The sequence below is a fragment of the Ascaphus truei genome, chromosome 3 (genome assembly GCF_040206685.1).
Source record: "Ascaphus truei isolate aAscTru1 chromosome 3, aAscTru1.hap1, whole genome shotgun sequence".
Classification (NCBI taxonomy): domain Eukaryota; kingdom Metazoa; phylum Chordata; class Amphibia; order Anura; family Ascaphidae; genus Ascaphus; species Ascaphus truei.
Window position 1 is genome coordinate 41,411,312 of NC_134485.1, and position 17,486 is coordinate 41,428,797.

Genomic DNA, 17,486 nt, shown 5'->3' on the forward strand with positions numbered 1-17,486 from the left:
CAGTTCAAATGGAGAGAATCCCGTGGAGGCCTGGGGAACTTCCCACACTGCAAACAGCAGAAAAGGGAAAAGTTCATCCCAGGCTCTCTTCTCTGAATCTACAAATTTCCTCAGCATCCCTTTTAGAGTTCGGTTAAATCTTTCCACCAATCTGTCACTCTGTGAATGGTAGAGCAATGTCTGAACAGACTTGACCTCTAGTAATTTTAAGACATCCTGAATCAGTTTAGCCATAAAATTTGTACCTTGGTCTGTCAACATAACCTGGGGAAGTCCAACCCGTGAGAACAGCTCCAACAACTTGTTGATTACTTGCTTCGCTGTTGCTGTTCTCAGGGGGAACGCCTCAGGATATCTTGTTGTATAGTCAACTATTACAAGAATAATTGAATGGAAAAAGATTCGGGCACAGCAAACTGGAAATGGAGGCTGGTATATGCTGGTAAAAAGTCCTTTATTAAGGCATGCAAGCCAATATAAAAAGCACAGAGTATCCCCTTTCTGAGAAAGCGCCCTGAGAGGCGAGAAACGCGTCAGGGGATACTCTGTGCTTTTTATATTGGCTTGCATGCCTTAATAAAGGACTTTTTACCAGCATATACCAGCCTCCATTTCAAGTTTGCTGTGCCCGAATCTTTTTCCATTCAACTATCTTGCTATCTTATTCGGAGCACGCTCAGGGACGGCATACCTTTAAATCTCGTGAGATTTGACTCGGTGCTTGGCTGACGGTTCTGGTGCTAGCAGGGAGTGATCGCGGCGGTCCCGGTGGAGAGACGCAGGCTGCCTGAGACCAGTGATTGGCGGGTCGTGGACAGATGACGTCATCGCGTCGCCACTTCCCGTGGAGTCACCACGTTGGAGTAAAAGGTCGGCAGCGCTGTCTGGAGCCTCCAGAGTGATCGACTGCCGGATTGAGGAGTACCATCCAGAACATCATACTTCAGCTAAGTGTCTAACCCCCACCCCCTCTCTCCATTTCCTTCAACATATACCTGTTTAGATGCCTCCGTTATACACCGTGTAATGGACATGACCCACTAGCTATCTTGGTGCCACTGCCAGACACGGAGAGGTTTAACAGGTTATACTTTCAAGGGGGAGACACATACTGGATTGTGGATTATATCACAGATGGACTATTATTCACCGTGGCCTTGTACACCTTTATTAGTCATTTTGCCATCCCGTCACTTTATCTTCATGGTCCTTCAATACCACATCTGCTGTTGTTGCATTGGAGCACACAAAGGGCAGCTCCTCTACCCATTTTTTCCATTTGACTATTACAAGAATAAACCTGTGTCCTTTCGCAGTAGGTTCTAGAGGTCCTACCAAGTCTACCCCAATCCTCTCAAAGGCTGACACCAAGGGTAGAGGAACCAAAGGGGCTAGTTTTGTCCCTTCGGACTAGTTAGCTGGCACTCCAGACATGCCGCACATAACTTAGCAATATCACTATGCATCCCTGGCCAATAGAATCGGGACGAAATACGGTCCAATGTTTTATCCCTGTCAAGGTGACCACCCAAAGGGACAGTATGGCCAAGAGTGAACACAGATTTAACAAACGCCTTGGGAACCAATATCTGTCTGGTGACCTCCCCTGTTTGTGTCTGCCTATTCACCCTATACAAAATATCATTTGATAATTCAAAATGGGGGAATACTATCACCCCCTGTGCATTTAATATCTGCTCATCAATTTTTACCACCTTATCATACTGTCTAGCAAGGACTGGGTCTTCCCTTTGCCTCTGGCGAAAATCTGGGAGGTATAGGTCTGGTAAATCTTGAGGGCCCATATCCCCCTCCCTCTGGCCATCCCAAGCCATCACTTGTGACTTCTGGCTACTAGAATGGTCACCTTGAGACCCAGATTTCTGCAACCAGTCCTGTTTGTCAGAGCGTCTTTGCTTCCGAGTCTTTGTAACCCGGTGTCTACTGGGAAAAAGGTCTGCCGAGAAGGAGAACAGTTTGCCAGGGTTCTCCTGAGCCATAGAATAAGGCTCCTCGTGAGAGACTGGAGCCATTAGGTCAGAAAAGAAAGGCCAGTCCCGGATGAGCACAACGGGGGCAGGGAGCCAAAGAGTGACTCCTACTTCGAGGTAGGCCTCCTGACCTATTACTAGTAACCGGATTTTGGCCGTCGGATACCATTTTACATCGCCGTGTATCCATTCTATACTCCATGGAGAGTCAAAAGAACACACGTTAGGCGGTAACAGTTCCTGGAAGACCAGAGTTTTCCCAGAGCACAAATCTACAAGGGCCTGGACGTTTTTTCCCCCAACCTGGGCTGGAAGTAGCCAGGGCTTGTAATTTTCTCCAGTGAAGGCTGAGGCGATGGTCCTGATGAAGGAACAATCCATCTGTTGACAGTCCACATGCCGGTGGCCTTGTCCTCCGCAGGCGGAACATGGAGAGGGTTCCCTCGCAGGAGGGGGCCGTGGATAGCGCTCCGCTGGACCGGATACTGGAGATCAGGCATCTGGTGGGTCCTGTGGGTGACGTCCTCAGAAGTTCCTCTCATTTGGCGACAAGCCGACATCAGGAAGGGGATGAGGGTCTCGGCAGTGCCCGGCGTTTTGACTTCTTCCTTGTTGGAAGGACTGCTCCTTTCGTGGCACTTTGAGGTTGCGCATGGAGGGGCCGTAGTTTCCTCATTGTTCCAATCTCCCTCTTTGGGTCTCCGCAAGTGCTGGTGAAGTTGGATCCGTCGGGTCCAGGGCACTCGTCTGATCTTCGGCCCCAAGGAAGTTATCAACGAGTCGGACCGCCAAAGCTAGGGTTTCAGCAGCATGGCGTTTTACCCATGAGCATGCGGAAGGGGGTATTATCTGTAGGAATTGTTCCAAAACCACTTGCTCAAGAATTGCCTCCTTAGTGCGCTCCTCGGGTTGTATCCAGCGAGTACACAAGTCCAATAACTGCTGAGCGAGGACACGGGGCGTCATCTTAGCGGTGTACTTCAGGTTCTGGAACTGCTGCCGATAGGTCTCTGAGGTCAGACCTATGCGATCCAGTATGGCGGCTTTTACTTGTTGGTAGTCCATTGCCTGATCTGCTGGGAGGCCCTGATATGAGACCTGGGCTTCTCCTATGAGGAGCGGGGCCAAAGCAGTTGCCCAGTGATCTGCAGCCCAGCCCTGAGCTTCAGCAACCCTTTCAAATGTTAGTAGAAAAGCCTCTGGATCCTCGTTCACAGCCATTTCTCTAAGGAGGACCGGGGGTTTGTTCGCAAGTTCTGGACTGGCAGACCCCTGGAATTTGGTCAGCAGCTTGGCCATCCGCTTATCCTGTGCTGTCTGCTGCTGGGTTAGGAGCTGGGTTTGCTGTTGCAATAGTAGTTGGGCCTGCTCCTGCATTAACAGTCCCTGCTGTTTGGTCTGCTCCTGCATTAACAGTCCCTGCTATCTGGTCTGCTCACACAGAAACTCTTTTAAACATTCTTCCATTTTTCTCATTTTTGTGTGTGTGTGGCCCTTCAACTGCAGGGGCCTCTCAAAATCCCGGCACTTCTGACACCATATGTTGCAGGGTACATACAAGCACACACGCAGGCTCTCTTGATATAGCTTCTTTATTGAGCCTTAAAAACATACAGCACACAAAACAAAATAGTTTCTCTTCAGCAGACAAAACAAAATAGCTTCTCTTCAGCATAGAAAACAAGGCAGCTTCTCTATAGCATGCAGGACACAGACAGTTCATCACACATGTACTTTGAAAAACAGACCTTATAGCAGTAATCTCTTCAGTATTTCAGTCCTGTCTCCTGACCAGCTAGCTTGCATGTGTGTACAACCTGGGGATTTTAAAACGCCTTGATTATGCAGCTGAGGTCAGACTAATTAAGCAGCCCTTCTCAACTGAAACTTAACCTCGTCACTGCTGCACTGCAAGCCTAAACATAGGTTTGCCAGGTATATGGCTGGTGACATTCATTCACTCTGTCACATTCCTCCCCTGTTAGTGTGTGGCTGGGGCCACGCATGGCTGAAGCCTGACCATCCACCCCTTCTCTAGAAAAGAAGTCAGCATTTGCATTTTCTTTTCCAGGCCTGTGCTGAATCTCAAATGAGAAGGGTTGGAGGGACTTATACCACCTGGTCAATCTAGCATTGGAGTCCTTCATAATATTTAACCACTTCAATGGAGCATGGTCCGTCACCAGAGTAAAATGGACTCCTGCCAGGTAATACCTCAAAGCATCGATTGCACACTTTACTGCGAGGCACTCTTTCTCAATCACTGAGTAGTTTTTTTCCCTCTGGAACAATTCCTATTCAGAAAAAGGATCGGATGTTCCACTTCCTCAAACTGTTGTGACAACACTGCCCCTAGACATATCTCTGATGCATCGGTTTGCACTACAAAAGGCCTGTTGAAGTCTGGGATTCTAAGGACGGGACTCTCTGATAGACACCTTTTTATGTCCTCAAAGGCTCTCTGACACTCCCTTGACCATACCACTTGTGTAGGGGCACACTTTTTTGTGAGGTCCGTTAATGTTCTGCAACTTTTGAGTAGTTGGGGATGAACCGCCGATAGTACCCTGCTAAACCCAGCAGAGAGCGTACCTGCGTTTTTGTTTGGGGGGTCTGAACTTCTTTCAGGGCAACTACCTTGTCGGCTAGTGGCCTTACTTTTCCATCTCCCACTGTATACCCTAAGTATTTGGTTTACGCCTTACCTAAGGCACATTTCTTAGGGTTGGCTGTGAGCCCTGCCTCTCTTAGAGATTTGAGGACCGCTTTCAGCCTACTTAGATGGGCCGCCAGTGTTTACGATAAATGACAATGTCACCTAGGTAGGCCGTGGCATAAGCCCTATGGGGTCTCAGCACTTTATCCATGAGTCTCTGAAATGTGGCTGGGGCTCCATGCAGTCCAAATGGCGTTGTCACAACCTGGTATAAACCCATGGGAGTGGCAAAGGTTGTTTTGCACTTGGACTTTTCCTGTAAAGGTATTTGCCAGTATCCTTTTGTTAAGTCCAGCGTTGATATATATTCCGCGTTACCAAGGGCGTCAATTAACTCGTCCACCTTTGGCATCGGATACGCGTCAAACTTGGATACCGCATTGATCTTTCGGAGGTCCACACCAAATTTTACCTTCCCATCGGGTTTAGGGACATAACTAGTGGACTACACCACTCACTGCATGATTCCTCAATCACTGCTACTGCTGCGGCCAAGTTTATTCGAGCATTTGCCCGTTCTTGGCCGCAGCAGTAGCCTGGCGCGCGCCCGAGGGTGACGGGCGCGCGCCGAAGCAGCGGAAGAGCGCCCTCCGATCGGGGCGCTCTCCCTACTGCTGCCGGGTCCGCCGGGTCCCCCGGAACCCCCTGCCGCCGTCCCGCGATCGCGGGACACCAGGGCTCCCTCGGGGAGCCCTGGACGCGCGTGCAGGGGGCGCAGGCTCCCGAAGACGTGTGACCGTGCGTCTATGACGCGCGGCACGCCGAGGGGCGGCCACTAGCAAGCCGGGAAATCTCCCGGCTTGCGGTACCGGCCACACTTTAATAAAGTGTGTCGGTAGTGTAAGTGTAACATTTCTTGTACCTCCTTCTCTACCAGGGCCCTACGACTTTCAGGCAACCTATAAGGACGGGAACGTACTTTTACCCCAGGTGCTGTCTCAATCACATGTGAAATTAAATTAGTTTGACCTGGCAAATCAGAAAAAACATCATGGAATTGTGTAATTATTTCTAACAAGTCCCCTTTTTGTTCAGAGGACAACTGTCTACCCATTGGGATTTTATCGTCACCCACGATGTTCTCCCATGGGGGCTGAGGACCCAAGTCCATTTCTTCCTCCACCGGGTGGATGAATAGGGACCGCTGCATCTTTCAGGGTTTCAGCAAGTTCACATGGTAAATTTGTTTACCCTTCCTGGACCCTGGTTGAGCGATCTCGTAATCCACATCACCCGTACGGCGGAGTACTTCGAATGGGCCCTGTCATTTGGCTAGGAGTTTGCTCTCACAACTGGGTAACAACAACATCACCTGATCTCCTGGGTGAAACACTTTCATACAAGCATTTTGATTGTAATGTCTCTCCTGACAGTCCTGGGCTGATCTAAGATTCTCCCTAGAAAAATGCCCGACCACATCTAGGCGCTTCCTAAGGTCCAATACATATTGCAGGGTATTCTTAGAAGGGGACCGCTGTTCCTGCCAGGACTCCTTTAGGAGGTCTAGGATACCCCAAGGTTGGCGGCCATACAGCAGTTCAAATGGAGAGAATCCCGTGGAGGCCTGGGGAACTTCCCACACTGCAAACAGCAGAAAAGGGAAAAGTTCATCCCAGGCTCTCTTCTCTGAATCTACAAATTTCCTCAGCATCCCTTTTAGAGTTCGGTTAAATCTTTCCACCAATCTGTCACTCTGTGAATGGTAGAGCAATGTCTGAACAGACTTGACCTCTAGTAATTTTAAGACATCCTGAATCAGTTTAGCCATAAAATTTGTACCTTGGTCTGTCAACATAACCTGGGGAAGTCCAACCCGTGAGAACAGCTCCAACAACTTGTTGGATACTTGCTTCGCTGTTGCTGTTCTCAGGGGGAACGCCTCAGGATATCTTGTTGTATAGTCAACTATTACAAGAATAATTGAATGGAAAAAGATTCGGGCACAGCAAACTGGAAATGGAGGCTGGTATATGCTGGTAAAAAGTCCTTTATTAAGGCATGCAAGCCAATATAAAAAGCACAGAGTATCCCCTTTCTGAGAAAGCGCCCTGAGAGGCGAGAAACGCGTCAGGGGATACTCTGTGCTTTTTATATTGGCTTGCATGCCTTAATAAAGGACTTTTTACCAGCATATACCAGCCTCCATTTCAAGTTTGCTGTGCCCGAATCTTTTTCCATTCAACTATCTTGCTATCTTATTCGGAGCACGCTCAGGGACGGCATACCTTTAAATCTCGTGAGATTTGACTCGGTGCTTGGCTGACGGTTCTGGTGCTAGCAGGGAGTGATCGCGGCGGTCCCGGTGGAGAGACGCAGGCTGCCTGAGACCAGTGATTGGCGGGTCGCGGACAGATGACGTCATCGCGTCGCCACTTCCCGTGGAGTCACCACGTTGGAGTAAAAGGTCGGCAGCGCTGTCTGGAGCCTCCAGAGTGATCGACTGCCTTCACACCGGATTGAGGAGTACCATCCAGAACATCATACTTCAGCTAAGTGTCTAACCCCCACCCCCTCTCTCCATTTCCTTCAACATATACCTGTTTAGATGCCTCCGTTATACACCGTGTAATGGGCATGACCCACTAGCTATCTTGGTGCCACTGCCAGACACGGAGAGGTTTAACAGGTTATACTTTCAAGGGGAGACACATACTGGATTGTGGATTATATCACAGATGGACTATTATTCACCGTGGCCTTGTACACCTTTATTAGTCATTTTGCCATCCCGTCACTTTATCTTCATGGTCCTTCAATACCACATCTGCTGTTGTTGCATTGGAGCACACAAAGGGCAGCTCCTCTACCCATTTTTTCCATTTGACTATTACAAGAATAAACCTGTGTCCTTTCGCAGTAGGTTCTAGAGGTCCTACCAAGTCTACCCCAATCCTCTCAAAGGCTGACACCAAGGGTAGAGGAAACAAAGGGGCTAGTTTTGTCCCTTCGGACTAGTTAGCTGGCACTCCAGACATGCCGCACATAACTTAGCAATATCACTATGCATCCCTGGCCAATAGAATCGGGACGAAATACGGTCCAATGTTTTATCCCTGTCAAGGTGACCACCCAAAGGGACAGTATGGCCAAGAGTGAACACAGATTTAACAAACGCCTTGGGAACCAATATCTGTCTGGTGACCTCCCCTGTTTGTGTCTGCCTATTCACCCTATACAAAATATCATTTGATAATTCAAAATGGGGGAATACTATCACCCCCTGTGCATTTAATATCTGCTCATCAATTTTTACCACCTTATCATACTGTCTAGCAAGGACTGGGTCTTCCCTTTGCCTCTGGCGAAAATCTGGGAGGTATAGGTCTGGTAAATCTTGAGGGCCCATATCCCCCTCCCTCTGGTCATCCCAAGCCATCACTTGTGACTTCTGGCTACTAGAATGGTCACCTTGAGACCCAGATTTCTGCAACCAGTCCTGGTGTCTACTGGGAAAAAGGTCTGCCGAGAAGGAGAACAGTTTGCCAGGGTTCTCCTGAGCCATAGAATAAGGCTCCTCGTGAGAGACTGGAGCCATTAGGTCAGAAAAGAAAGGCCAGTCCCGGATGAGCACTACGGGGGCAGGGAGCCAAAGAGTGACTCCTACTTCGAGGTAGGCCTCCTGACCTATTACTAGTAACCGGATTTTGGCCGTCGGATACCATTTTACATCGCCGTGTATCCATTCTATACTCCATGGAGAGTCAAAAGAACACACGTTAGGCGGTAACAGTTCCTGGAAGACCAGAGTTTTCCCAGAGCACAAATCTACAAGGGCCTGGACGTTTTTTCCCCCAACCTGGGCTGGAAGTAGCCAGGGCTTGTAATTTTCTCCAGTGAAGGCTGAGGCGACGGTCCTGATGAAGGAACAATCCATCTGTTGACAGTCCACATGCCGGTGGCCTTGTCCTCCGCAGGCGGAACATGGAGAGGGTTCCCTCGCAGGAGGGGGCCGTGGATAGCGCTCCGCTGGACCGGATACTGGAGATCAGGCATCTGGTGGGTCCTGTGGGTGACGTCCTCAGAAGTTCCTCTCATTTGGCGACAAGCCGACATCAGGAAGGGGATGAGGGTCTCGGCAGTGCCCGGCGTTTTGACTTCTTCCTTTTTGGAAGGACTGCTCCTTTCGTGGCACTTTGAGGTTGCGCATGGAGGGGCCGTAGTTTCCTCATTGTTCCAATCTCCCTCTTTGGGTCTCCGCAAGTGCTGGTGAAGTTGGATCCATCGGGTCCAGGGCACTCGTCTGATCTTCGGCCCCAAGGAAGTTATCAACGAGTCGGACCGCCAAAGCTAGGGTTTCATCAGCATGGCGTTTTACCCATGAGCATGCGGAAGGGGGTATTATCTGTAGGAATTGTTCCAAAACCACTTGCTCAAGAATTGCCTCCTTAGTGCGCTCCTCGGGTTGTATCCAGCGAGTACACAAGTCCAATAACTGCTGAGCGAGGACACGGGGCGTCATCTTAGCGGTGTACTTCAGGTTCTGGAACTGCTGCCGATAGGTCTCTGAGGTCAGACCTATGCGATCCAGTATGGCGGCTTTTACTTGTTGGTAGTCCATTGCCTGATCTGCTGGGAGGCCCTGATATGAGACCTGGGCTTCTCCTATGAGGAGCGGGGCCAAAGCAGTTGCCCAGCGATCTGCAGCCCAGCCCTGAGCTTCAGCAACCCTTTCAAATGTTAGTAGAAAAGCCTCTGGATCCTCGTTCACAGCCATTTCTCTCAGGAGGACCGGGGGTTTGTTCGCAAGTTCTGGACTGGCAGACCCCTGGAATTTGGTCAGCAGCTTGGCCATCCGCTTATCCTGTGCTGTCTGCTGCTGGGTTAGGAGCTGGGTTTGCTGTTGCAATAGTAGTTGGGCCTGCTCCTGCATTAACAGTCCCTGCTGTTTGGTCTGCTCCTGCATTAACAGTCCCTGCTATCTGGTCTGCTCACACAGAAACTGTTTTAAACATTCTTCCATTTTTCTCATTTTTGTGTGTGTGTGGCCCTTCAACTGCAGGGGCCTCTCAAAATCCCGGCACTTCTGACACCATATGTTGCAGGGTACATACAAGCACACACGCAGGCTCTCTTGATATAGCTTATTTATTGAGCCTTAAAAACATACAGCACACAAAACAAAATAGTTTCTCTTCAGCAGACAAAACAAAATAGCTTCTCTTCAGCATAGAAAACAAGGCAGCTTCTCTTTAGCATGCAGGACACAGACAGTTCATCACACATGTACTTTGAAAAACAGACCTTATAGCAGTAATCTCTTCAGTATTTCAGTCCTGTCTCCTGACCAGCTAGCTTGCATGTGTGTACAGCCTGGGGATTTTAAAACGCCTTGATTATGCAGCTGAGGTCAGACTAATTAAGCAGCCCTTCTCAACTGAAACTTAACCTCGTCACTGCTGCACTGCAAGCCTAAACATAGGTTTGCCAGGTATATGGCTGGTGACATTCATTCACTCTGTCACATTCCTCCCCTGTTAGTGTGTGGCTGGGGCCACGCATGGCTGAAGCCTGACTATCCACCCCTTCTCTAGAAAAGAAGTCAGCATTTGCATTTTCTTTTCCAGGCCTGTGCTGAATCTCAAATGAGAAGGGTTGGAGGGACTTATACCACCTGGTCAATCTAGCATTGGAGTCCTTCATAATATTTAACCACTTCAATGGAGCATGGTCCGTCACCAGAGTAAAATGGACTCCTGCCAGGTAATACTTCAAAGCATCGATTGCACACTTTACTGCGAGGCACTCTTTCTCAATCACTGAGTAGTTTTTTTCCCTCTGGAACAATTCCTATTCAGAAAAAGGATCGGATGTTCCACTTCCTCAAACTGTTGTGACAACACTGCCCCTAGACATATCTCTGATGCATCGGTTTGCACTACAAAAGGCCTGTTGAAGTCTGGGATTCTAAGGACGGGACTCTCTGATAGACACCTTTTTATGTCCTCAAAGGCTCTCTGACACTCCCTTGACCATACCACTTGTGTAGGGGCACACTTTTTTGTGAGGTCCGTTAATGTTCTGCAACTTTTGAGTAGTTGGGGATAAACCGCCGATAGTACCCTGCTAAACCCAGCAGAGAGCGTACCTGCGTTTTTGTTTGGGGGGTCTGAACTTCTTTCAGGGCAACTACCTTGTCGGCTAGTGGCCTTACTTTTCCACCTCCCACTGTATACCCTAAGTATTTGGTTTACGCCTTACCTAAGGCACATTTCTTAGGGTTGGCTGTGAGCCCTGCCTCTCTTAGAGATTTGAGGACCGCTTTCAGCCTACTTAGATGGGCCGCCAGTGTTTACGATAAATGACAATGTCACCTAGGTAGGCCGTGGCATAAGCCCTATGGGGTCTCAGCACTTTATCCATGAGTCTCTGAAATGTGGCTGGGGCTCCATGCAGTCCAAATGGCGTTGTCACAAACTGGTATAAACCCATGGGAGTGGCAAAGGTTGTTTTGCACTTGGACTTTTCCTGTAAAGGTATTTGCCAGTATCCTTTTGTTAAGTCCAGCGTTGATATATATTCCGCGTTACCAAGGGCGTCAATTAACTCGTCCACCTTTGGCATCGGATACGCGTCAAACTTGGATACCGCATTGATCTTTCGGAGGTCCACACCAAATTTTACCTTCCCATCGGGTTTAGGGACATAACTAGTGGACTACACCACTCACTGCATGATTCCTCAATCACTCCTAAGTGTAACATTTCTTGTACCTCCTTCTCTACCAGGGCCCTACGACTTTCAGGCAACCTATAAGGACGGGAACGTACTTTTACCCCAGGTGCTGTCTCAATCACATGTGAAATTAAATTAGTTTGACCTGGCAAATCAGAAAAAACATCATGGAATTGTGTAATTATTTCTAACAAGTCCCCTTTTTGTTCAGAGGACAACTGTCTACCCATTGGGATTTTATCGTCACCCACGATGTTCTCCCATGGGGGCTGAGGACCCAAGTCCGTTTCTTCCTCCACCGGGTGGATGAATAGGGACCGCTGCATCTTTCAGGGTTTCAGCAAGTTCACATGGTAAATTTGTTTACCCTTCCTGGACCCTGGTTGAGCGATCTCGTAATCCACATCACCCGTACGGCGGAGTACTTCGAATGGGCCCTGTCATTTGGCTAGGAGTTTGCTCTCACAACTGGGTAACAACAACATCACCTGATCTCCTGGGTGAAACACTTTCATACAAGCATTTTGATTGTAATGTCTCTCCTGACAGTCCTGGGCTGATCTAAGATTCTCCCTAGAAAAATGCCCGACCACATCTAGGCGCTTCCTAAGGTCCAATACATATTGCAGGGTATTCTTAGAAGGGGACCGCTGTTCCTGCCAGGACTCCTTTAGGAGGTCTAGGATACCCCAAGGTTGGCGGCCATACAGCAGTTCAAATGGAGAGAATCCCGTGGAGGCCTGGGGAACTTCCCACACTGCAAACAGCAGAAAAGGGAAAAGTTCATCCCAGGCTCTCTTCTCTGAATCTACAAATTTCCTCAGCATCCCTTTTAGAGTTCGGTTAAATCTTTCCACCAATCTGTCACTCTGTGAATGGTAGAGCAATGTCTGAACAGACTTGACCTCTAGTAATTTTAAGACATCCTGAATCAGTTTAGCCATAAAATTTGTACCTTGGTCTGTCAACATAACCTGGGGAAGTCCAACCCGTGAGAACAGCTCCAACAACTTGTTGGATACTTGCTTCGCTGTTGCTGTTCTCAGCGGGAACGCCTCAGGATATCTTGTTGTATAGTCAACTATTACAAGAATAATTGAATGGAAAAAGATTCGGGCACAGCAAACTGGAAATGGAGGCTGGTATATGCTGGTAAAAAGTCCTTTATTAAGGCATGCAAGCCAATATAAAAAGCACAGAGTATCCCCTTTCTGAGAAAGCGCCCTGAGAGGCGAGAAACGCGTCAGGGGATACTCTGTGCTTTTTATATTGGCTTGCATGCCTTAATAAAGGACTTTTTACCAGCATATACCAGCCTCCATTTCAAGTTTGCTGTGCCCGAATCTTTTTCCATTCAACTATCTTGCTATCTTATTCGGAGCACGCTCAGGGACGGCATACCTTTAAATCTCGTGAGATTTGACTCGGTGCTTGGCTGACGGTTCTGGTGCTAGCAGGGAGTGATCGCGGCGGTCCCGGTGGAGAGACGCAGGCTGCCTGAGACCAGTGATTGGCGGGTCGCGGACAGATGACGTCATCGCGTCGCCACTTCCCGTGGAGTCACCACGTTGGAGTAAAAGGTCGGCAGCGCTGTCTGGAGCCTCCAGAGTGATCGACTGCCTTCACACCGGATTGAGGAGTACCATCCAGAACATCATACTTCAGCTAAGTGTCTAACCCCCACCCCCTCTCTCCATTTCCTTCAACATATACCTGTTTAGATGCCTCCGTTATACACCGTGTAATGGACATGACCCACTAGCTATCTTGGTGCCACTGCCAGACACGGAGAGGTTTAACAGGTTATACTTTCAAGGGGGAGACACATACTGGATTGTGGATTATATCACAGATGGACTATTATTCACCGTGGCCTTGTACACCTTTATTAGTCATTTTGCCATCCCGTCACTTTATCTTCATGGTCCTTCAATACCACATCTGCTGTTGTTGCATTGGAGCACACAAAGGGCAGCTCCTCTACCCATTTTTTCCATTTGACTATTACAAGAATAAACCTGTGTCCTTTCGCAGTAGGTTCTAGAGGTCCTACCAAGTCTACCCCAATCCTCTCAAAGGCTGACACCAAGGGTAGAGGAACCAAAGGGGCTAGTTTTGTCCCTTCGGACTAGTTAGCTGGCACTCCAGACATGCCGCACATAACTTAGCAATATCACTATGCATCCCTGGCCAATAGAATCGGGACGAAATACGGTCCAATGTTTTATCCCTGTCAAGGTGACCACCCAAAGGGACAGTATGGCCAAGAGTGAACACAGATTTAACAAACGCCTTGGGAACCAATATCTGTCTGGTGACCTCCCCTGTTTGTGTCTGCCTATTCACCCTATACAAAATATCATTTGATAATTCAAAATGGGGGAATACTATCACCCCCTGTGCATTTAATATCTGCTCATCAATTTTTACCACCTTATCATACTGTCTAGCAAGGACTGGGTCTTCCCTTTGCCTCTGGCGAAAATCTGGGAGGTATAGGTCTGGTAAATCTTGAGGGCCCATATCCCCCTCCCTCTGGCCATCCCAAGCCATCACTTGTGACTTCTGGCTACTAGAATGGTCACCTTGAGACCCAGATTTCTGCAACCAGTCCTGTTTGTCAGAGCGTCTTTGCTTCCGAGTCTTTGTAACCCGGTGTCTACTGGGAAAAAGGTCTGCCGAGAAGGAGAACAGTTTGCCAGGGTTCTCCTGAGCCATAGAATAAGGCTCCTCGTGAGAGACTGGAGCCATTAGGTCAGAAAAGAAAGGCCAGTCCCGGATGAGCACAACGGGGGCAGGGAGCCAAAGAGTGACTCCTACTTCGAGGTAGGCCTCCTGACCTATTACTAGTAACCGGATTTTGGCCGTCGGATACCATTTTACATCGCCGTGTATCCATTCTATACTCCATGGAGAGTCAAAAGAACACACGTTAGGCGGTAACAGTTCCTGGAAGACCAGAGTTTTCCCAGAGCACAAATCTACAAGGGCCTGGACGTTTTTTCCCCCAACCTGGGCTGGAAGTAGCCAGGGCTTGTAATTTTCTCCAGTGAAGGCTGAGGCGACGGTCATGATGAAGGAACAATCCATCTGTTGACAGTCCACATGCCGGTGGCCTTGTCCTCCGCAGGCGGAACATGGAGAGGGTTCCCTCGCAGGAGGGGGCCGTGGATAGCGCTCCGCTGGACCGGATACTGGAGATCAGGCATCTGGTGGGTCCTGTGGGTGACGTCCTCAGAAGTTCCTCTCATTTGGCGACAAGCCGACATCAGGAAGGGGATGAGGGTCTCGGCAGTGCCCGGCGTTTTGACTTCTTCCTTGTTGGAAGGACTGCTCCTTTCGTGGCACTTTGAGGTTGCGCATGGAGGGGCCGTAGTTTCCTCATTGTTCCAATCTCCCTCTTTGGGTCTCCGCAAGTGCTGGTGAAGTTGGATCCGTCGGGTCCAGGGCACTCGTCTGATCTTCGGCCCCAAGGAAGTTATCAACGAGTCGGACCGCCAAAGCTAGGGTTTCATCAGCATGGCGTTTTACCCATGAGCATGCGGAAGGGGGTATTATCTGTAGGAATTGTTCCAAAACCACTTGCTCAAGAATTGCCTCCTTAGTGCGCTCCTCGGGTTGTATCCAGCGAGTACACAAGTCCAATAACTGCTGAGCGAGGACCCGGGGCGTCATCTTAGCGGTGTACTTCAGGTTCTGGAACTGCTGCCGATAGGTCTCTGAGGTCAGACCTATGCGATCCAGTATGGCGGCTTTTACTTGTTGGTAGTCCATTGCCTGATCTGCTGGGAGGCCCTGATATGAGACCTGGGCTTCTCCTATGAGGAGCGGGGCCAAAGCAGTTGCCCAGCGATCTGCAGCCCAGCCCTGAGCTTCAGCAACCCTTTCAAATGTTAGTAGAAAAGCCTCTGGATCCTCGTTCACAGCCATTTCTCTCAGGAGGACCGGGGGTTTGTTTGCAAGTTCTGGACTGGCAGACCCCTGGAATTTGGTCAGCAGCTTGGCCATCCGCTTATCCTGTGCTGTCTGCTGCTGGGTTAGGAGCTGGGTTTGCTGTTGCAATAGTAGTTGGGCCTGCTCCTGCATTAACAGTCCCTGCTGTTTGGTCTGCTCCTGCATTAACAGTCCCTGCTATCTGGTCTGCTCACACAGAAACTCTTTTAAACATTCTTCCATTTTTCTCATTTTTGTGTGTGTGTGGCCCTTCAACTGCAGGGGCCTCTCAAAATCCCGGCACTTCTGACACCATATGTTGCAGGGTACATACTGCACCGACACACTTTATTCGAGCAAATACCCGGTATGTACCTGGCAGATACCTGGAATGCGCCACTCCTAACCTCTGACAAGCCCCGTTGCATTTGCCTTCCCAGCCTGGGTTCATGCCTGGCTGATGGGCGGCTGATCTGTTAAATGATAATGATTAGGATTTAATAGGCTGCAATGCTTCGCGTGTCTACCAGATGGCATAAATTCATGAATTGTAATGCAGTTTATATATATATACTGTGCAGTATTGCAGCCAGCGGGAATAAAATGCTTCAATCCCTGCTTGGAAAATAACTCAATGTACTCGGGCAGAAAACAGTCACAAACCTCAATACACCCGGGTATACCCGAATTCGTGGGACTAGCCAAGCTCGAATAAAGTGTGTCGCCAGTGTACAAGCACACACGCAGGCTCTCTTGATATAGCTTCTTTATTGAGCCTTAAAAACATACAGCACACAAAACAAAATAGTTTCTCTTCAGCAGACAAAACAAAATAGCTTCTCTTCAGCATAGAAAACAAGGCAGCTTCTCTTTAGCATGCAGGACACAGACAGTTCATCACACATGTACTTTGAAAAACAGACCTTATAGCAGTAATCTCTTCAGTATTTCAGTCATGTCTCCTGACCAGCTAGCTTGCATGTGTGTACAGCCTGGGGATTTTAAAACGCCTTGATTATGCAGCTGAGGTCAGACTAATTAAGCAGCCCTTCTCAACTGAAACTTAACCTCGTCACTGCTGCACTGCAATCCTAAACATAGGGTTGCCAGGTATATGGCTGGTGACGTTCAATGCAATGCTGCAATGATATTAAGCCGTCTTTGGCTAAAACTGTGATTACAGTAGAATGAAAATCATTTGAACTTTTTTAAAATTTAATAAAAGTTAAAACTCCCTTGAGAACATGTTTCTCTGTGCGTGATATATCCATAAACAGTATGAAAAGTAGACCAAGCCTACTCAAAATTGAAGGCTTTGAATAGTATCCCCCCTCATTAAAAAAAAAAAAAGGGTATGCCACCTCCTAAAGAAATAAAAAGGAAGGGATTTTATGAATGTTAAAATTGAGAAAATATTTAAGAAATGCATCATATTATGTTTTCTTAAAATCACTCATTTATTAAGCCTTTGTTGAGTAAAAAAAAGATATGCCTTTTTTTCTTTCTTTTTTCTTTCTTTTTTCTGACTTGAAAGTCACATTGGCAGTGAAGTCATTCTTGAGAAATCACAACGCAGGACTTATCACCCCTGCGCATGAGTGTTAAAATGGCAAAGACATTTCTCAGCCAAGAATCAAAAGCTCAAAGATAATGTGCCTTTTTTTTTCTGACTTGCAATTAACATTGGCAATGAAGAAATCACAATGCACAACTTATCACCCCGTTTGAAAATGGCAAAGAATTTATTAAGCCCTTGTCGAGAAAGGGAAAAAAAAGATATGCCTTTTTTTGTCTGACTTGAAATTAACATTGGCAGTGAAGTCATTCTTGAGAAATCACAATGCAGGACTTTATTTATTTATTTAGTTATTAATATTTATTTTTTGGGTTTCTTACTCGAATTAATTACACATGCAACGTCTAATTACTGTATACTGCAAAATGTCCAGAATACAGAGAAATGAATCTCCTGATGGGTGCTACAAAAATCCTGAGTAGATGGGTGCAATATAGCATCTGGGTGGGACATAAATTATATGCAAACCCCCAATGACTATGCATTTGAGGAAGACATGGCTCACTATATAACCTAATAAAATAGACCTGTATTGGATAAAGGGGTATCTAGCTAAGAAATACGGAAATGAGCCTACATATGGTAGACCGACCCCATA